Raw genomic sequence first — 22,117 nt, 5'->3', positions numbered from 1 at the left:
GATACCATGCTTCCTGCCGTGACCATAATGGAATGAACATCTAAATACTAAGCCAGCCCCAGTTAAATTCTTTCCTAATAACAGTTGTTGTCACCCCCTACACATCTGTAGCAAATGTGCAGCTTGGTTTTCAAGCGGGTTTCTGGACAAGAGGAGTAGGATCTGTCTTGGTCTCTGTTCCCTGTCATTGGATCTTCTTCCCGTTCCCTGGACTGCCCTCAGTGGGAGATGTGCCTAGTCCTGCAGAAATCAGATGTCCCAGGGTGGGATGGTGACCAAGAGGGATTCCCCTTTTCTGATGAAGGAGAGGAGGGATTTGTAAGGTTGGGGCTGGGAGGAAAGATAGAGGGGGCTGTGGTCAGGATGTAAGTGGATGGATAGATAAATGGGTAAATAGAATTGTTGTGGTCACAGTGTCTGTTCACAACAGTAAAACCCTAACAAAGACATGGACCCAAGCAACAGCAAGAAGAGAAAAGGACTAAAGTCTCACAGTACCTTTTAGGGGAATGCCCTGCTGTGACTCGATGTGTCTCTGAGGCTGAGTGAGCCTAAGACATTACCTCCATCAATCAAACGCTATGCTACAGAGGTTCTGTGTGATTTCTGAGATGGATGGTAGCTGGTGAAAATGGCTTCTGTTGGCCTCTCTGCATGTATACATACCTTTGGAGCGCAAGCCACTGAGGAAGAGGACCGGGGTTTCAAAGCCTCCGTGCAGAGGGCTTCACATGGAGAGACCACACAGTGATTAAAGAGATGCCCAGGAGTCTCTGTGGTGTCCGCCCCCACAAGGCTGCATCTGCGCATGCTCTGGGTGTGTGTGCGAGCTGCAGTCCCAGGATAAACTCCCAGCTTCCATCAAACTCACCAGGAGACCCCAGTGTAGATGTTGCGGCCTGTGAGGAACAATAAATAGTATTCTATGTTTCGGTATCTAAATATAGCATCGTGGTATTAAGATGAATTTCCAGCCGGTATCCCGAAGTCCCATAGACACTGCCATCTTACTCATTTCTATGTTGTTTTTGGATTTCACTTTTTTTTTTTGTTTGTTCGTTTCTTCTTTAAAACGGGGTCACATATAACCCAGATTGGCCTAAAACTTGTCATGTATCTACTGGTCACCTTGACCTCAGATGGTCGGCCAGATGTAGCCTTTCCGGCACTGAGACTGTGGTGCTGGAGGGCCACCTTGTCCAGCCACGCTGTTGTTTTAGCAAGCGGAGTAAGGTCATGCTTCCCTTCGGTGCCCTGCTCAACCTGGACCCCCCCCCCCACTCACCTGGACAGACCTCAGGCATGCTATGTCCCCTCTGACTTCCTTTCCTGCCCACCCTCAAGTCCTATCAGAATAACCCAGGCCTCCCCCTGCCTTTCTGCCCCATTACCACACATTCTCCTGTGTTGTGGGAGAGACCTGGACATTTGTAGCTCCTGCTCACCCACAGTTAGTCTTTGGCTCTAAGGACATGAGCTACCCACCTCTTCAGGCACTGGTACCTCCTGCCACCCCTGCTAAGAATCTGAACGGAACCCACCATCTTGAAGGTCTGTCCCCTTTCCACAACAGGCTGCACTGACTAGGCAGGCCACCCTGCCTCTTTTGGAGATAGCTTCCCTGTGGAGCGCAAGAGGGAGGAGTTTGATTCTCACGGAGTTTTAAAGCAGCTTTTGGAGCCAGGTTTTGGTTACGAGTGGGAGGGGAGAACAAACCCACTTACAGAGGCGACGGAGGAAAGACAGAGACCAGAGGCGCTCCATGGCTTCTGAGGAACCCCTGCATCTGCCTTCTGTGACTTGTTGTGGACAACAGTTTATTTTTGTCACTTTCACTGATAGAAGCTTGAGTAAAGCAAATCTTTCTGGGTGCCTCTGGTGTAAAGTCCTCCCTGGCACCCATCCATCCCAGAAACAGGGCCTCACCAAGCCGCTGGTCCTAGACAGCATCTCTCAGAAGTCAGCTCCGGACTATCCTGCTCCCACGCCTAACAGTACAGACCACATGGCCTGTCTCCCTTCTCTTTGGCCTACAAGGCTATGTACAGACCTGGTCTCTGTGCTCTAGAAATCAGACACCTCCTTCTTGAGGGTTGGCCGGGTCAGCCGCACCCACCCCTGCTTGGGTCTCTGTACCCTGAAAGCCAGATGTGAGAGTAGTTTGCCAGAGGATAAGAAGAAAATAGAATGTTCCAGTTTCTTTCTAACTCTGCCCATTGGCTTGGTTACTTGGCTTCTATCTATGAGTGACCACAGCTGAGTGACTGACTTAGGAGAACAAAGACCTTCTGAAAAGAGAAACAATGAGAGGAAATCCAACCCAATGGGGACTTGTCAGGGAGCCCACTAATGTGCAGAAACACGGAGTGGAGAGGAACTGGCCGGCACCCGTGAGGACAGTGCCTGGTAATGACCCGTAGGGCAGCTTCCTGCCAACCTGTGGCTCACCTCCAAGCTCTTCAGCCTTCCTGGAAAGACTTGGAATATTCTTCTGGGCATGGGGCATACTGGGAGGGGATAGGCAAAAATGAAGAGCAAATGTCAAGTCTAGACTGGCAGTCTCAGGAGAAAGGCCAGACTTGTACCAAACTCAGATGGCCAGGGGTTTCCCACCAGTTGCAGGTGTGGATCGAATTTGAAGGAGTAATCTGGCATTGAACTTTTGAATCGAAAGGCAGAGGGGGTGTGGGGGTTACCACCGCCTCTGAGTCAGCTTGAGGGGATGGGAAGGAGCCCGAGAGAGATCAGCAGAAGAAGCTGGTTCACAAAGGAATGTTCTGGAATGCCTGGAATATGGGAGGTTCCTTCCTTGCCAGATACCATAACTCTTGAGCCAGGAAGGTCAAAAGACGAACTTGCTAGCCAGGCAGAGTTGCACAGACCTGTAATCCAAGCACTTGAAAGGCAGGGACAGGGGATCGCCACAGAGTTGAAGGCACCTTGGTCTATACAGAGTTCTAGGCCAGCCAGGCCACTGTGTAGTAAGATCAGGTCTCAAAGCAGGCAAGTAAACAAACCCTGGTGGCCAATAGGGAAGAGTGATTCACATGGTTTGGGTGTTTCAGGGAGCCCTAAAGTGTGTGTGTGCGTGTAAATGTGTGTGTGTATGGTGTGTGAGTGTGAGTGTGTGTATGTGTATATGTGTGTGTGTGTGTTTGTGTGTGTGTGTGAGTGTGTGGTGTGTGTGTAAGTGTATGTGGTATGTGTGTGTGAGTATGAGTGTGTGTATGTGACTGAGTGTATGAGTGTGTGTATGTGTGTGTGTAATGTGTGTGTGAGTGTGTGTATATGTGTGTGAGTGTGTGGTGTGAGTGTGTGAGTATGAGTGTGTATATGTGACTGTGAGTGTGTGTGTATGTGTGTGTGATGTGTGTGTGAGTGTGTGTGTGAGTGTGTGGTGTGAGTGTGTGAGTATGAGTGTGTATATGTGACTGTGAGTGTGTGTGTATGTATGTGTGAGTGTGTGTGTATGTGAGTGTGTCTGTGTGTGTGTGTGTGTGTGTGTAAGGGGTAGGGGTTAAGTGGCCTCCTAAGTGCCAAGTCTGTCTATTCTCAGAAAATGTGTTTATTTTTGAGACCACAAGAGAAGCACGTGGCTCCAGGCTGAGAGGATATTAAATGCACGTTGGAAAGTACACCTCTGTCCCATCCCTGTCCCCAAGCTCCACACCAGTCTGCCCCAATGCCCCATGTGCCACCTGCCCAGGCTCAGATAATCTCAGAGGATTTGTACTGATTCAATGTTCATCAATGGCTTCTGGCTACACACACACACACACACACACACACACACACACACACACAAGTTGATGCTTTTCAGAGTAGCCCCTTGGCTTCTCTCAGAAATACCCTGCTGAGGCCCAGGTTGTAGCGTAGGAAGAGCACAGGGGGACAGAAGCAGGTCCTGTCCAAGGAGGGGTGAGTCCCACACAGTTAGGACAGTCCGTGAACCCGGATGCAAATCCCACCTCTCCCTCCGCCCAGCTGTCACAGTGTCCCGAGCACAGTGTGGTCCGTGACTAGGGATGGAGCTTAGAGGAACTGCTGTGGTGGGCACGTGGTCACGCTTAGCCATTGCTAAGATGGCGTCTGTAATAATCACTGAGCTAGCTTTAGACATCCCTGGAGTCCATGTTGGATTCTGATGTACAATCGGGTCAATGGGCATTCTGGTTGGGTGTGTGAAAGTCATAGTCTGTTTGCCCTGTGTGTATGAGTGAAATAATGACATAAGTTGAGAGTCATTATCCAGTGACACAATGCGCCAATAACATTCGGAGAAACGTCTGGCATGCTGTAATTTCTATGGAAGTAAATTGTTTTTTTTGAGGGTATATTTTACGTGTATGTACGCTCCAGCTGCGTGCATGGCTGCGAGCCGTGTGCATGTAGTTCCCGCAGAAGCCAGAAGAGGGCGTCGGATCCCCTGGAACTGGAGTTGCAGACAGTTGTGAGCCTGCGCGTGTGCCGAGAATCCTGAGAGTTCTCCTCCTCTGTGGGGCTGTGGTTGTGAAACGTACCCCGGTTTCTTGTTGAGGTTTGAAACCCTGGTGACCCTAAGGGACAACAGGGATGTCCCCAAACTCCCAGGAAGCCAGGACTCTGTCACACTTTTACACAAATACACACATGGGCACAAACATAGACTCTGACACACAGTCACAACCCCTCACAAACCTGTACCCCCAAGAACCACATGTAAACACACTCAAGCCATAATCACACACATGTACACACACTAATCCAGGCACACATTCACACAATACTTATATGTGCATTCACTCACATATATACACACAAGTCATATCTATACATACACACATACACACTTGTACAGAAAATGTGTTCACCCACACACCTAAATACATACACATGTACACACAGATACACATCTACATACACAGATACTGACATATACATATATTTACACAAATACACAGATTCACAAATGCACACACCAGTATATACAGGTGTATACATACATATGCTTGTACATACATATTCTCATATTTCTACTCAGTTACACACACATTCATACACTGACACACATACACTCATATAGTCACACAACCATTTACATTTCTATACACATTCATCTTCATTCACTCACATTGATTCATGAACACTCAAACACAAATACTGATACACGTACACATGCTACACACACGCTCAGACTCTCTTACAAATGCATATTCATATACACATATATGCAAACCCATAGACCCACACTCACAGATTCACATGAGAACAGTGTAAAACACATGCATACACACTTATTTACACTCAAGAGAAAAAAACATAAACATTAAAAATATGCTCACACACATGCATACAGATGTGTACATTTATATGTACACACTCCTACATACTAACAAATTTACAAACACGGATCCACACACCCACACACACACACACACTCACACACACACACACACTGACATAACCAAGTCATCCCTCACATGCACATATACATATTCCCATATGTTCTTATTCCCAAACATCACACTTACACACCCTACAGTACACTCACAGACATATCTACCCATACAGTCACACAGAGAGGCACATACTCATCTGGGTACACTAAGATTTATGTGTATGTGCCCTCACACTAACATACTAACATACACTCACACATACCAATGGATACACACAAACACATATATACACTTACATACTCACATATATTCACACCCATGAGTTAGTAAATGCCCACACATGCATAAATATACACTCATACTCACATATACACACTCAAGTACCTACATGTACAGTGGCATGCTCACATACACTCACATATATACACATTCACACTCACACACATGCATGGTCCCTTGCACATAGATATTCAATCATAACCTCAACCACAAACTTACATACACACTCATTCATTTATAGTGTCACACAACTACATACTCATACATGTGTAAATGTGTATTTTGTATATGTGCAAATACATATTTACACACTTACACAACACACCCGCACACATTCACACATTGTCACATGTACAAGCTCACACATTCACAGCCACACACGTAGTCATACACATGTATACCCATGTACAGTCATTTCCACAGATAGATGCTCACTCTTGTTTAGTGTCACAAACATACAACCCCAAACACTTATACTTACACTCGCACAAATGCTTACACAACTCTAGTAAGACGGTTAGGAACTTTGAATGTTCCGTGTGCTAAGTTGCCCAGGTTAGTCTTGAACTCACCACGTGGCTCAGTCTGGCTTTAAACTCTCTGTGCAGCGGAGATGCTGGTCTTGAACTCATGATCCTCCTGCCGCAGTGTCGTGACTGTTAGATTTAAAGTGTGACCCACCAAACTCTGGATTCTTAAACTGTTTTTGAACGGGTTCTTGTTATATTGCTTAGGCTGGCCTTGAACTCTTGAGTTCAAGCAGTCAGTGAAGTAGCTACAACAGGCAAGTCCCATTACGGACTGGGCGGTTTCTGTTATCAACACGGAGAAGTAGAGAAACAGCTCAGATCACACTGGCCATCCCACATCTGTGAGAGATTATCCCGATTGCTGACTGATGTGGGAGGCCCAGCCCACTGTGCAACAGCACCCCAGGGTAGGAATGCCTGGTTGTGTAAGGTTCAGGTGAGGGAGGGGAGGGAAAGGCTAGAGGGTGGGCTTTTTCCTCTACAGTTTCTGCTCCTGCCTCGTCATAGCCTGTACTTGGAGGTGGGAGCTGAGGCACACCCTTTGCTATACCTCAGGTTCCTTTGAATCATGGCGTTTATCACGGCAACTGATAGTGAACCAGGTCTGGCACACACTTTGAACACCTTCCTGACCTAAGTTTAAGCACCGTTTTATTGGAGTTTGAAATAAAAAACAGGGCAGGCAGGCTGTAAATTATCCAGCTGCCAGGAAAAGGGGGTGGAGGATGGGTGTGGGAAGGGTGTGGGTGTGGGGAATGGGAGGTTGTCAGCCTTGAAGAAGTCCAGTGTGTTGGGGGTGCGTTTAGAATCGCTTCTGAGTTAGGACTTCGAGAAGCAGCCAGGCTTAGCAGTGAGCATCTGTATCAACTTGGTCTTGGGGTTCCCCGATGTTGAACTTTTAACATATTATTTTTTTCAACCTTTCAAATTTCTTTCTTATTAAAAATCTTTTTTTTTTTTTTTTTTTTTTTTTTTTTTTGGTTTACAAAACAGTGGGTGTCGTGATGGCATCTTTGTCCATGTGTACTGTTATGCCTTGTCATAGCCAGACACTAGTTCCTTCCCCCTAGCTAGTGGAGCTCTTCAACAGCCCTGAAGTAGGCCCTGTAATCACTACACGCTTCTTTTACTTGAGCGATGTTGGCAGACCATGTACAGTTTACTACCGTGTGCCAGAGGCACGGTGGCCCCAGTTACTGCAAAACCCATCCTTTCTTTGACTTTTCCATATGTTTCTAAAGATAAATAGAGGCGTTTCTACACAGAAGGGAGTTTTGGCAAATTCGGATTTATTCTTCAAAACCCAACTCCTCTACAAGTTTCCCCCTCACTTTTCTCTGCTCTAGTTGCAGTTTTGACGCTGTACTAAAACATTCTGACCAGAAGGAGTTTAGAAAGGAGAGGGTTATTGGTTTTATGATCCTAGATGATTGTCAGTATGGGAAGTCAAGGCAGGAACTTACAGGCAAGCCTGCTTGGTATGACACAGGTCACCGAGGAACTCATTCACCTCCAGGAAATACAGAAGAAACCCTCGCGGGTGCTGCTTGCGAGCCAGCTCAGAGACAGTTTTTTTCTCAGCTAGATTTCTTAGACAGTTCATGGCTCCCTGTCTAGGGAATGGTACTGCCCACGGTGGACTAGGCCCTCTCACATCAATCAACAGTCAAGACCCACCCCCAGAGACATGCCCACAGGTGCTCTGGTCTAGGTGATCTCTCAACTGAGGGTCTCTGCTCAGGTGACTCCAGGCTGTGAAAAGTTGACCGTTAAAGCTAACCATGACGTCACCCTAGGTCTGCCTTTAGGGTTTCTCTGTCCTTGTGTTTATACCAAATACTCAATATACAATTATCCCCAGGAAATATTTTATAATTGACTATCCCCCCCAAACCATCACATTCTTTCCTGTCTGTCAGATGATTTGAAACCTTTTTTAAAAATGTTATTCCTTTGCTCTCAAGCCTCTGACAGATCTGGACTCCTATTTTCTCTCCCCATCCTATGTGAATTCAGCTTTGGCCGGCTTCCAGCTGGGATCTCTCCACATAGCAAGTCTCACAGTGCTTTGGGCTCCGTCACCACGGTGACTCAGCCTGGGTAGCCATTGCTAGACATCGTTACTCTAAGCCCTAGACCAAGCACCTGAGAAGTAGGTTTCTGTTCCCAAGATTTGTCACACGGCCTCTCTGCAACTGCCCTCTGTCTGCCGAGTAGGTCACATGGCCCTCTCTCTTCCATGAACAGCATCATAAATTGTCACCAGGCTCTAGGACAGTGACAATAGCACACCGCGGTGCCAACTGTTTACAGGTTTCTTTGCTTTGACTGAAAGCTTCTTCGCTTCTTGGAAACGGTACTTTTGGTTCTTTGAGGAGGATTTTTCAGGATCCATTCTCCATCCCCTGACTAGTGGTGGGCTCCTTTGCATTTCATCCAGGGTCCGCCATCTTGGCCTGCCTGTCTTTTCCCAGTTTATTCACCTCCTCCTAGGAAGGGCTTATGTGGGCCTCCTGGTCCACGCATCAAGTGCTTCGCAAGCATCTCCATCCAGTTGGCCCCAAGTGGACACTTTAATTGACGCTTGCCATGTCTCATCCAATTGGTCCTGTGGTGGCAAGGATGGCACTGCGTACCCCAGGCTATCCAAGTGGAAACCTGAGCCACCTCTGATACTGCCCTGGTCTTATTCCCTGAGACCGTCTATTAATATGCTACTGTCCCTTCTCTCAAACCCTGGCTCTGAGGATTTCACCTAAGTGTCCTACACCTGGTGCCACCTCACTTGGACACATCTCAAGTCACCATGCAGCCCATTGGGTCTGTATCCCATGATTTTCCATATGACTGCTCTGAAATTGCCCTACATCCCCCGTGCATCTTAAAACTGGCTTCAAAGATCAACATCCTTAGTCCAGCTGCTGGGTTCACTCGGATCAACCTGTTCCTTCCCCGCATCTGGGCGCTGGTTCTTGCTCGTTTATTGTTATTTAGCAGGCTGTACCTGGACTCAGTCCCAGGTTCCCGGTGCAGTCTCAAGGAAGTGCTTGTCTCTTTAGGCTTCAGTCCTCTTGCTTGCGAATAGACACAGACCATCTGCGATGTTAGTGCATGCAGAGGTTGGCCCTGGAAGCCATGTGGGGAAATGGACTCTTCCCTTGATGGTCTTGGGATAACTGGGGACCCACTTAAATAAGTGAACTTGCTACAACCTCACCCCCAGCACCACATGAATTGCAGAAGGGTACAAAGCGATCAAAGCATTAAAGAAATATGCTAAAACTGAGAAAAACCTTTCCCAGCCTGGTATCATGAAACCCAGTTCTTATAAGGAGTTGATTGATGAGTACGATTTTGAGAAAAATTAGGCTGTAAACAGTAGCACTGCAGGAGGTAGGTCAGAGGTAACAGCACCTGCTGAGCATTTGAGAGGCCCTGGGCTTAGTCCCCAGGACTGGTAAGAACCAAAACCAAGAGTAAACCTCACTAACAACATGATCTGTCTAAATAATGAGGAAAAGAAACACACACACGCCCTACATACATACACACATACATACACACACATATATACATACACACATACACACATATACATATGCACACATACACACACATATATACACACATGTACACATACATACACATATACATACACACATATACACACACATATATACATACACACATACATACACACACATATATACATACACACATACATACACACACATATATACATACACACATACACACACATATATACACACATGTACACATACATACACATATACATACACACATATACACACATATATACATACACACATATACACATACATACACACATACACACATATACACACATACACACATATATACACACATGTACACATACATACACATATACATACACACATATACACACATACATACACATATACAGATACACACACATACATACACATATATACACACATATATACAATACATACATATATACATACACACATATACACACATATACACATAATACACACATATACACACACATACACATATACACACACATACACACACATAGAGACTGAGAGAGATATTAGGGATGGAATAGTATGGACTAAGGTCTATCAACTGGAAAAAAAAAACTTCCATATAAGTAACAGTTAATGTTGCATTCTTTTCCAGACAAGGTTTTTCTGTGCAACCCTGAAAGTCCTGGAATTCATCCTGTAGACCAGGCTGGCCTCGAACTCACAGAGATTCTCCTGCCTCTGCCTCCCAAGTCCTGGGATGAAAAGCATGTACCACCACTGCCTGGCCAGTGTCACAGTTTTTAATGATATGTGAAGGACTTTCAATGTTCAATAAGAAAAAATTCTATCGTAAAAAACCCTGATAATCTTGATTTGCGTAGGCAAGAAGAGAAAATGTAAATGTGAATCTGGGTTGTAGACGTTACAACAGCCTTTGGGAGAAGGCATTAGGCAGGATCTACTACAGAAAAAAAAATGCATTCCCTTTGAGCATTAGCAGAAATCGAAACTTTCTCCTCCTTTTCCTTTTTGTTTTTGACTCAAGGCTTCTCTATTTGCCTCTGGCTGTCCTGGAACACAAAAGTAGACCAGACTGGCCTTGAACTCAGATCTGCTGGGATTAAAGGCGAGAGAGCAATGTTCGAATACCTTCAGAGACCCCTTCGAGGGTGTGCAGAGTCTAGCCTTGCTCTGCAATTCTGTCTGAGCTACTCCTGCTTGTGAGTGCCACCTGTCCTTGTGTGGGCGTCCCCTCCTGACACCACCTGTGCCCCATCTTCTCCTTCTGGCCTCCGCTCCTTGGGGCTCCCCTACAGCAGCTACGTGGACTGATAACCCAGTTCAGGGTCTGCCAGCTCTGACCCACAGGAACCTTTACCCTCTCCCTGTGACTATGGAGTCCGCTGGCCTCTGAGCTTGTTAGCTCTGGGGCCGTCTTGCTGCCTGACGGTACCTGCCCACATCTTCACAAGGTCAACACAAGCTGTTCACAAAGCTGAGGCTCCAGGCCGTTTCTCTAGCTGCTCTTACTTCTCCAGAGGATGATGTCCCCCCATCTCTCTCCCTCTCCCCTCCCTTTCTCTCCCTCCCCTTTTCCTCCACTCTTCTCCCCCTCCCCCTCTTCTCTTCTCTCTTCCTCTCCCCTCCCCTTCTCCCCTTCTCTCCCCCTCTCTTTCCCCCTCCTTTTCGCCCCATTCTCCTTTCTCCCGCTCCCTCCTTCTCTCCCCTCCTTTTCTTCCCCTCCTCTTCCCCCCTCCCCACCTCTTCCCTCCTCCCTCCCCCTTTCTCTTCTCCCCCTCCCCTTCTCCTCCTTCACCTCCCCCACACATGTCTAACAGGTTCACACATCTAAAGCTTCCTGATAGGAGTGTTTTCCAACACTTTCTTTTAATTTTTTTTCTTATTATTTTATTAGGCTTATGAGTGTTTTGGCTGCATGTATGTAAGTACACCACGGGCATGGAAGAACATCACGGGCTCATGGAGGACAGAGAGGGCATCAGATCACCTGGACCTGGAGTTACAGACAGTTGTGAGCCATCGTGTGGGTCCTGGGAACTGAACTCGGGTCCTCTGACAGAGCAGCCAGTTCTCTTAACCATTGAGCCATCCCTCCAGTCCCCTCCTCCGACCTGGAGCGTTCTTTTCCCAAATGAATTCCAGTTTCTTCTTCATAGTACTTGCTACATAGCTTAGCCTGGCCTTGAACTCATGGTGACCCTTCTGCCTCTGCCTTCCAGGTGCTGAATTATAGGTGTGCACTGCCGTGCTAGGGAAGACTGCAGTGTCTTACTGTGTGGACGTATGCAGATTCCTGGTATTTCCTTTAGCTACATAAATAAATCCAAGTTCAGTGGACTCAGTGTGTTCCATTTGCAGCTGTCCATTCCCTTGTTCTGTCTGTTACACAGGACCTTACAAAGGTACAGAAATGCAATTTGAATTTGTCCGGGTGTGTGTGTGTGTGTGTGTGTGTGTGTGTGTGTGTGTGTTAGAATGCTTACCTGGCCTGCCAAAGGCCCTACGTTTGATTCCCAGCACCAGAAAAGCCAATCTGAAAGAGAAACAGTTTTGTGTGAAGGGCTGAATACCAGAGCTGGCTTTGGTGTCACTCATGTGTGTGTGTGTGTGTGTGTGTGTGTGTGTGTGTGTGTGTGTTAATCCACCGGGATCAAGTGTCAGAGGAGCATCTGTGGTGACCATAAAGATGGCCAGGGTGGCAGGAAAGATGAGGACAAATTCCCAGAAGGAGGGGGAGTGTGGGTGTGGTTTCTGGGCAGATGAAACCATTCCTGTCCACTGCCCTCACACCTGCCTAGGACTGTGACCAGACCTGTTCCTCCTGGCCCGAGCCTCACCCATGACTCAGCCCATGACTTAATCAGACAGTGCCCCACTTCCAAGCTGCTTCTCTCTTCTCTCCAGCTGTGTGGCGTGCCCTGTCCCTCTGCCTGCACAGCCCCCACTTGTGCTCTACCCCTTCTACTGGGTGCGTACCTGTTCTTTGTGGGGACTAGTTCTCAGGGTCTGCCAGTCAAGTGTCCCCAGAATTTCTCTCCTGAGGGAAGACAGCAGCTGTCTAGAGATCTCCTGGTTCCTCCTTGGCCATTCCTTCTGTTCACGAGCTTCCTTTGCGGCTGTTTCTTGAGTCTCCAACCAAAAGGGATACTTGCTGCTTTCTACCCTTCTGGTTTTCTTCCTTGTATGATTCCTAGATGGTCGTCGGTTTATCCTTGTTTGTCCAGCCTCCATTCATCACGATCCAAGGCCCCGAGGTCAACCCCTAGCACCTCAGGAAACCAAGTGAAATGATGTGCACCTGAAATCCCAGCTCTTGGAGGGTAGATGCAGGAAGACCAGAAGCTTAAGAGCATCCTTACTCTACAAAGCAAATCCTGGCCCTACAGACATATTTACTTTAAGTGTACGAGTGTTCAATCTGCTTGTGCGTATGTGTACCACATGTAGGCAGTGTCTGAGGAAACCCAGAAGAGGTCATTGGATACCCACTTCAGCTATGACTGGTTGGGCCACCTTAAAGGTTCTGGGTACCAAACCCAGGTCCTCTGAAAGAGCAGCAAGTGCTCTTAACCACCGAGCCGTCTTTCCAGACCCTCACTGGTTTTGGTTTTGAGGCAAGGTCTCAGTTAGCACATGCAGGACTGGAATGTGCTCTGTAGTTAAGGATGATCTTAGGCTTCTGGTCCTCCTGCTTCTACCCTTCAAGAGTTGGAATTTCAGGTGTGTGTCACCACACATGGTCTCACAAGGTGCTAGGGATTGGCCTTACGCATGCTAGGCAGACATGCTGCCAACAGCCCAAGTTCCTGTGTGTGTGTGCGGGTGTGTGTGTGTGTGTGTGTTGGTTTTTATCTGTCTTTTTCTCCCTAGAGTAAGAACTGTGTTTTGTAATTTGAAAACCAAACCTTATAAGTTACCAGACCTTCCAACAGAGCCTGGGCAGGAGTTTGTCCAGCCAGGGCTGCCCTTACTTCCAGCTGAGGCCAAGGCCTCTCTTTCTAGCACTGGGTCAGGGAGGCTGTGGCTGAGTTCCACGGTGCTCACCCTGGCCCCGAAGGTGTGTTTTCCCTCAGCTCTGCTCACAGTGAAGGACAGGCTTGGGGAGAGCAGCTTCTAGGCTAAGTCGTCTCCTGATAGGCAGGCAAACTTCTCTTGACTATGTGTCTATAACCGAGCTGGCTTGGCCAACAGGAATGTGCAGTCTCACAGGATTTCTGGAGGTCAGGCGTTGGAGACTGTGGTGGCTGACAGCTCAGCTGGTTCCTCTCAGAGGCTGTGACCTAACTCAGTTGCATGCTCCTCACGAAGGGCCCGGCATTTTCATGCACTCTGGCTAGCAAACAGAGCTCTCCCTTCACCTTTACTTGGGTGCTGTGTGTGGTCTGTCTGTCTGTCTGTCTGTCCGTCCACTTGCCTTCTTTTTCACAGTCACAGTAGATTAGTCCCTGTCCTAATGACCTCATTTTAACTTGGTCATCTGCAGAGACTCTATTTCCAAATAAGGCCACAGTCACAGGACCTGGGAATTAGGGTGCTTCATGACAGGCCCCTCCTGCAGTCCTGTGGTACCCTGTATGGCTTCTTGCATCCGCATCTCAGCACCACTGTGCTTGGGTCTGGGAACTTCTGCCCATCTGTTCCTTTAGCAGCTTTCTTCTCGATGGGCTGAAACCATGTGCTGGAAATCAAGCTATGCCCCGAAACCCACCGGGGGCCCAGTGTGCAGACCAAATCCCACCTCCTCTCCCCACAGAAAAGCTTGCCCACCCCATGTGACCCAAGCCTTCCAAACCGCTTGTCGACGCTGATCCAGTTCCTTCTTTTAGGATTTGCTCTTGTCTGCCTGACGCGTATTTGTCTAAGGGCCTTCGCCCATGCATTCAGTATTAGCTAATATTTAGTGCGAACGTTCTGCGTATCAGACACAGAATTTACACAGAACACAGGCTTGTCTGTATGGGAATATTTGCCTCAGCAGCAGCAGTGGGATCCGGTATGGCCCAGCAATACTACATTCGTAAAGGAAAGGGGAACTCTGAGCTGGAGTTCACTTACCCTCTGCATCTTGGGGTGAAGGTCCCTCTTACTTCCTGGGTGCTAGCACAGGCTGCCTTGTCATGTTAGATATACGACTAGGCTTTATACTTAGCTCTGCCACTCACATGTATGGACATAGTAGGGCTAGCCTCATCTACCTTTCGGGTAGTGTGACTAGCTGTGCCAACCTCGTCTACCTTATCTGCCAAATGCAGAGCTAACAGTGCCAAAAATACAGGACCACTCAGTGTACCCAGAAAATAACGGGGAAAAAACGTCTTGACTTGTGTCTAGTACTTAGGTCTTTGGTAAACAGGATCTCAAGAAGTGGAAGGGTGTGTATGTGGGGGGAAGATGATTAGGAAATTCAAGGCCAGCCTGTGCTACGTAGAAAATGCAAGGGCAACCCCTTCTCAAAGAAAGCAACAAACAAAACTAAGAAGGAATGAAAAGAAAACCAAACAAAGGAATCATTTAGGATACCCGGGTTTGCAGGTCTGTCTTTTGGAAGGCAGGAGTGGGGAGGGAGAAAGAACTCCTGAACAAGCCGAGCAGCGGTGTGAAGACAACGCTAGTGGGTGTGCGTGGGCGAGTAGGGAGGAGACAGCACGGGGGGGGGGGGGGGTTGGGAAGGTGTGAAGCCTGGTCTTCACTGCCAAGTGTGGCTTTCTCTCCTCTCCTGTCCCGGAGCTTGTCTCTGCTTAGTAAAAGGAACGCCACTTTTCGGTCCAATTCCCTCCAGGGTCAAAGTCACTCTTCAGCTGGCGAAGTGTGAGCCTGCCGTAATGTTCAACAAGCTCGGGCCAGAGAGAGGCAGGGCAGACGTATTACCGGAGGCCCCAGAGCCTGCAGGGAAAGTGGGTGAGGCTCAGCCGAACAGTGGGGCTCCGGATGCCTCCAAATCGTGCCGCTTTTAAGCCTCTGTCCTCAAGGACCCAGCAGCGGTACTGAGGCCAGCTGAGCCTTAGGACCCTCTCCTGGAGTTCAGACTCTGGCCGCTGGAGCCCCAGGAACTGCAGGGAGACCTGGAGGGTCGCCACGGAGAGCCGGGAATGGCTCCAGGGCTTGCAGCTCCCTGGCTGTGGGTTTCCTCTTTCTCAAGCCTCTGAGTCAGAAGTCCCGAGGTCCTGTGGCAAGCGGCATCCATCCTGAGTCATGTGCCCACAACCCTCTCACCTGAGCTCTCACCCGAGAGAACCCGAGCTGGTTTCTAACCACACCCCTTCCAGCAGAACTCTGTGCCAAGGTCTCAGGGCAAGCTGGAGGTCAGAGGGCACACACCCATTTGTTCATCCTTGCTTAAGAAGACCCCCGGGGGTAATGGCGCTGGTGCACCCGGGGTGGTTCGATCAGGTTTGCTTGAGAACTTTGTCTTGGAAAAATACAGGCTCGGATTTCACCCTGATATTTTAAAAAAGAAAGACACCCCCACCACACACACACACACACACACACACACACACACACTCACTCACTCACACACCACCACCACAAGATCCAATTGATTTTATCAGGATGTGTGATAAGTTTGCACAATATGGCACTAATCATAATATACCCGGCCTGGTAGTGCAGCCTTGTAAACTCCAACTACTGGACCGGCTGAGGACCACAAGACCTGCCTCTGTTCCTCTGAGCTTAGGAGCAGGCTATACAGCAGCATGAGGAATTCTGTCTCCAAAGAGGTATGCGTGTGGGGGTGGGATGTCAAAAAGGGTGGGAAGGTGGCTCAGCAGGTAAAGGCACTCTGTGGTGGGAGAACTGTGTCTTAGGTCTAACCTCTACATAGTCATCCCCACACCAGTAAGAAATTAATTGAAAAATTATCCTCCAAACAGTTTTTCAGTGACAAAATGCTGGCTAACAAGCTTGAGACTCCAGCTTTAATGGATGTCCAATGCTACTAAATAAATAGAAATAAATATTTAGAACTAACACGTTCATTCTCTTTCGCTGGAATGGCCCCTAAATGTTCCACTACCGTCATCCACCTGCCCCTGGCCTGGCTGAGCTGGTACCCGGTCAACTGTGGTGTTTCCTGGAAATTTTCTTCTTTTTCTTTCTTTTTTTTTCTTTTTTTTTTTTTAAATAAATTTTATCATATGTAAGTACACTGTAGCTGTCTCAGACACACCAGAAGAGGGCATCAAATCTCATTAGAGATGCTTGTGAGTCACCGTGTGGTTGTTGGGATTTGAACTCAGGACCTCTGGGAGAGCAGTCAGTGCTCTAACCACTGAGCCATCTCTCCACCCCCCCCCCCCTTCCCGGAAATTTTCTATCAATCTTATATGGTCTGAACGCTAATCCAGAAATAAGGTAGGAAGCTAACAGTAGAGTCTTCTCCTTCTGGGCCATCCATAGCTCTGTGACCTTGGGACCTTTGGTCTTTCCCATTGTTTATGACCTAATGGTGGTTCTTACCCATCTGTAGGAGCTGAGAGGGCATGCTGAGAGAGAGTGTGGTCCTCTGGCCCCATGAGGGGCTCTTTAAGCAGCAGCTTGGCCTGACAGATGGCAGACTTACTGGTGAAGTCTGTCTGGCTGAAGTTGGTGTGAGATCGTAGTAAAACTATGCAACCGGGCCATTTCTTGGTGGAGAGGAAAAGCTAATCCAAACTGCCAAGGTTCGCTCTCCCGGGTCAGAGGGGAGAGCCAGGGCACGCGGGAGTCCTGCCAGTTTTAAGGAGATCAGGTAGCTGCCAGGAGGGAGCCTGCTAGCTGGGACTGTGTGGGGATGCATGTGGGGTTTTGATCTGTTGCAAGCTTACTTGAGTTATTAGGGAACTCGATGCCCGTTCTGGAGGCAGGGAGCTGGAGGGGGCTGAGGAGGCAGATAAGACAGTGATGGCTTTTCCTGAGAACCAGAAACCCGCTTTACAAGGTTTCTAGGAATGCTGACCTTCAGTGGCAATCCTTCCGTTTGCCTGGTCAGAGTCCATCCCGAGCTGAGCCAGACGGTCATTTTAGGACATCATCAGTGTCACCATCATATTGGGCATTGAGACCTGACAATGGGGAGAGCTTTTCACGTTAGCATGGGACAAGTTCAGGTCTCACCCAAGGGATTCTGAAAGGGCTGGTGTTGGGTCAGATCGGGAGAACAGGAATTTCAAAATCAGATTTGAAATCTCTTCATGGCTCTGCTTCTTAGTAGGTGGGCACACAGTGGGGCCTAATAATGGAAGGGGGCACACAGTGGGGCCTAATAAGTGTTTTCTCTTTTCCCCTGCAGTGGGAGGCTGGGCCTGTGGGGTGGGGGGTGGTTCCAAGTTTGAAGGTGAATCAGAGTTGCTAGGTCATCAAATTGGAATTTTAATTTTGTCGCCTGTGTCCTGTTCCAGCTCAGCCAATTGCAGACTCTGGGGCCTGCCAGAGTTGCTGGAGTTGTCTTTGAGAGCGTGCAGCCGCAGAGCCGGGGAAGGCTGGGAAGCAAGCATCTGCCACAGTAGCTGTGTTGGTGGGTGCAGACTGACCCCCTCACACACTGGGCCTCCTCACTCTCTCCTTGTTTCCCTGGCTGGGAAACACACATCTGAGGTCACAAGCGTGTATGTGCCACCGGTCAGATGGGACCAAAGCACAGCTCTCTTAGGGCCGACTCAGTGGTCTCTGCATTTCCTTTTGTTCCATTAGTAAAGCAAAGTGGTTCTGCCCACCACCCACCCTAACGTCACTGCACAGTCATTGAGAAGTGTGTCAGGGACGGAGGGAAGGCTCCTGGAAGCACCCTCATGAAGGTCCTGTCAATCAAGCTATCGATGGAGACAAAGGAAGGCAAGGCCTCTGGAATCAAGCAGAGGTTACTCCCTGCTCTGCTTCTCGTCCTGGGTCCTCAGGTCCTTCATTAACAGTGTGAAGCTGACCACACCCTCTTCTGACTCCACTGTGAAAACCTGCAAGTGTCTGAAGTGAAGACCCTGCACACAGTAGGTACTCAGCGAGCTGTCAGAAAGGAGACCAGTGCCCAGGAGATGTGTGAACCAGGCAGGAGCAAAGCTTCCTCTGTTTTCCTTTATCTCATTTCTCTCCACCCCAGGACCCCGTCATCCTCCTGCGGCGGTCAGTCTGGGCCACATTACTTTGTGCTTTTGGCGGGTCACGCTTTGCGCCACCAGCCTAGGGACTCTTTGGGTCTGAAAATGAAAGATGCACGCACATACACACTCGAGCACACACACATGCACACACGTACTTTAATTTAAGAATGCCTTGGCTGGTTCAAAGGCTGGGTAGTTCTTATCCTCTGCCTGCTACCCCAGGCCCAATCCAGGGAGTGGCCAGTGACTACCTACCTGAATTCTTACATGGCTTGCCGACTCTCCTGAAGCTCTAAATCTGATCTATCTCCACCTCATCGCGGTTCTCTGTCTCTTGCTTTCCTAGTGTCTAGCCCACACCAACCTAAAGGTCTTGCCTTGTCTCTCTTTGCCTAGCCGTTAGCTGCTGGTATCTTTATTGATCGACCAAGAACCAATTGGGAACAAGGAACTCCAGCATTTGGACAACACAAATTCCGGATTAAATCGAAGCATTAGAACCAATCCCAACACCCACCCTATCACATCATGTGTCAGCCATCTTGTTTTATTTTATTTTTTTTTCTTCATGCATTTTTCCCATTTGGACTCTCTTACTCAGATATTTTGAACAATTCTCTCCTTCTTTCTTATTCTCTCTTTCTCTGTCTCTCTATCTCTGTCTGTCTCTGTCTCTCTCTCTGTCTCTCTATCACACGATCAAAATTTATAACTCCTAAATCTTGCGGGGTGTGTGTGTGTGTTTGTGTGTGTGACTAATCCTCCCATAGCTCAGCACACAGACTTAACTCTGTTTCATCTCACGGAGTGTCTACGTGTGTGAAGTGTGAACTCAGTGTGTCCTCGCTTGGTGCAGTTACCCACTAGGGCATCTGAGGACTGTGGTGTCCAGGGCACTGTTTTCTGTGAAGAGGCGGAGCTGTAGTGCCGGGAGCTCTCACTGGTTTCTTAGGTTCCTTTCAAGGTCTCTGCCCCGTGCCTGCGGTGACAGAGCAAATGCATCAGGCGCTGGCTTTCCTTGGAGCAGTGTGAACAGCAAGTCTGTGTTTTCTAACCCAAGTGCTGAAGGCTAGCACCCCTGCCTCAGCGGCTCTGCAGGGGTGAGGAACCTTGCTATTTGTGTGTTAGCAAGAAGGTCCTCAGCCTAGTCACCCAACCTCAATCCTTTCTGGCCTCCCATTCACCACACCCAGCAGGCTGGAGTCTGTGAAAAGCCCCGTGCCCAGGTCTGGATGTCTGCAGGAGAGGGTGGCGTCAGCCAGGGTTCACCAGGAGCTCACCGGGGTCTCTCACCTGTAGCTTCCAGCTGTAATAACCGTGCAGACCAGCCAGGAGCTGTTGCCTTCTTCACCGTTCAGATCCAAGGGCTCAGCTAATGAGTGTCCCTGGGGCTGACAGAAGCTTGTCCCAGTCCCTTATTTACTCTCTTGTTACACTGGAGGGTTATAAGGCCAAATATAGTCATCATGACACCACCTCCTGGGCCTGGAGTCGGTTATCAGAAGGAGGCTTCTAGACAATTCCACCCCTGCTGAGAAAGCAGGTCTGTTTGTTCCCAGGAGGTCGTCCGTCCCCTCCTTCCCCCTGCTCCTGATCCACTGTCCAGTCAGGCTCCCAGAGGGAGTCTTCTCTCACACTTTTCAGCTCTTTTAACCTCCCAGCAAGTTCAGACACAAAGGTCACCCTTCTCAGAGTGATGCTTACATTTGCCACTGGCCGGAGTCACAGAGCAACAGCTACCTATGCCTTTGATCATGTGCTTTTAAATGTCCTGTAACACGAGCCAAAAGACCAGCGCAGGTGCCTCTGAAAGATTCGTGAGGTCCTTGACTCCCGGTTCAGACTGGGCCTCAAAACAGGTTGGAGCAAACGCTGCTCTAACGGTGAGAGGCAAGGCAGGGCTTACCACTGTAGACCTGCCCATCTCTCAGGGTGTGAGCCACACCCTGTCTGGACCTTTCTCCTCAGAGCACAAGGAGACCTGTAGTGGGCCCTGCGTGGCTCTTTTCCATGGCACAGAGTCTAGCCTTGTCTCATAAAGCTCACGGGACCCGCTGCAGGAATTAGTGTTTTCCTCTACAGTCGAGACTCCGGCCACTGCCCGGGACTGCCTGTCCCAGTTATCAGGAGTGCTCAAGAAATCTGAGACCCTCTCTTTTCCTTCCGTGGGTTGATGGGACTTTCGTCTGTCCAGTCCGACTGGGGCAAGTCTAAGCACATGAGAAACTTCCTCATACACACTAGCTTTCCTCCTCCTGTGCCCCAGGAGAGGGCCCAGCTTGAGCAGATAAGCCTGAGTTGGTTGAAACCCAAATGAGGTCCCCATCTTCTGTTTAACATCACAGCCCTGGCCCTCCCTCTGCCTCTCAGAACACAAGGCAGTCTCCCTGGAGGTTTCAGCCCCCCCCCTTTTTTATTTATTTAGCCAGCTCAGCAGGAGACTATTCAATGAGGCCACCCTAATGGGAGTGAGTTCTGGGCCTCCTCTTGCTCAATCAGGAAACAGGCCTTCTCACTTAGCTCTGGTCCCTGTACTAAGAAGAAATGAGGACCTCCCCTGGATGACACGTCTTCTCTGAACTTCTCTGAACTCAGCTTGCACGGGTTCAGCCTATCTCACATGAGTGTGACAAGGTTCAAGAAAGCAGCGTACGTGAGGAGGTGCCCACACGGTCCCCAGAACAATGGCAGCTCCTGTCACTATTGACTTCATCCCTCCTGCCCACCTCTTGAAACTTCCAGTCCTAGCTGGTCTGGGTGAGTGGGCCCTCCCTTTCCGAAGGGCCCGGCTGCTCCTGTGACCCAAGTCCTCCAGTGGCATTCCTGTTCCCTGGAGTCAGATAGCTGCCAGGTTGGCGTTCAGGGTGTGGCTGGCCAGGCTGAGGAGGGAGGGGACCCGCAGCTGTGGCTCTGTCAGCCAGTCAGGACTTGGGTGAGGCCAGGGCACAGGCTTGCCCAGGCCAAGGACAGGAAACAGGTGGCTTTGCTGAGGCCCAGATGGGGCGGAGTGTTCGGAAGCCTATGTCTAGGTACTGGCAGGCCAGCAGGATGGAAGCAGGGAGGGATGGGGCGGAATCAGGCACGGGTGATGCTCTTTTGAGCTCCACACTGGATGGGAGCTCAATGCTGAATGCTGAATTTGAGTATGCCCTCTAGAGAAAGGTGATCAAACGACCCCACACCATCTGCCTTGTTATAGTACAGGGCAAGGTACTGTGTCACACCCATGCCAGGACAGACGCTTTAAATAAAAAGAGAACAGACCCCAGCTCAATCTCCTGTCACAGCCTTAGCCC

This window comes from Micromys minutus (genome assembly GCF_963924665.1).
Source record: "Micromys minutus genome assembly, chromosome: 33".
In the NCBI taxonomy this organism is placed as follows: Eukaryota; Metazoa; Chordata; class Mammalia; order Rodentia; family Muridae; genus Micromys; species Micromys minutus.
This window is presented reverse-complemented; position numbering follows the sequence as displayed.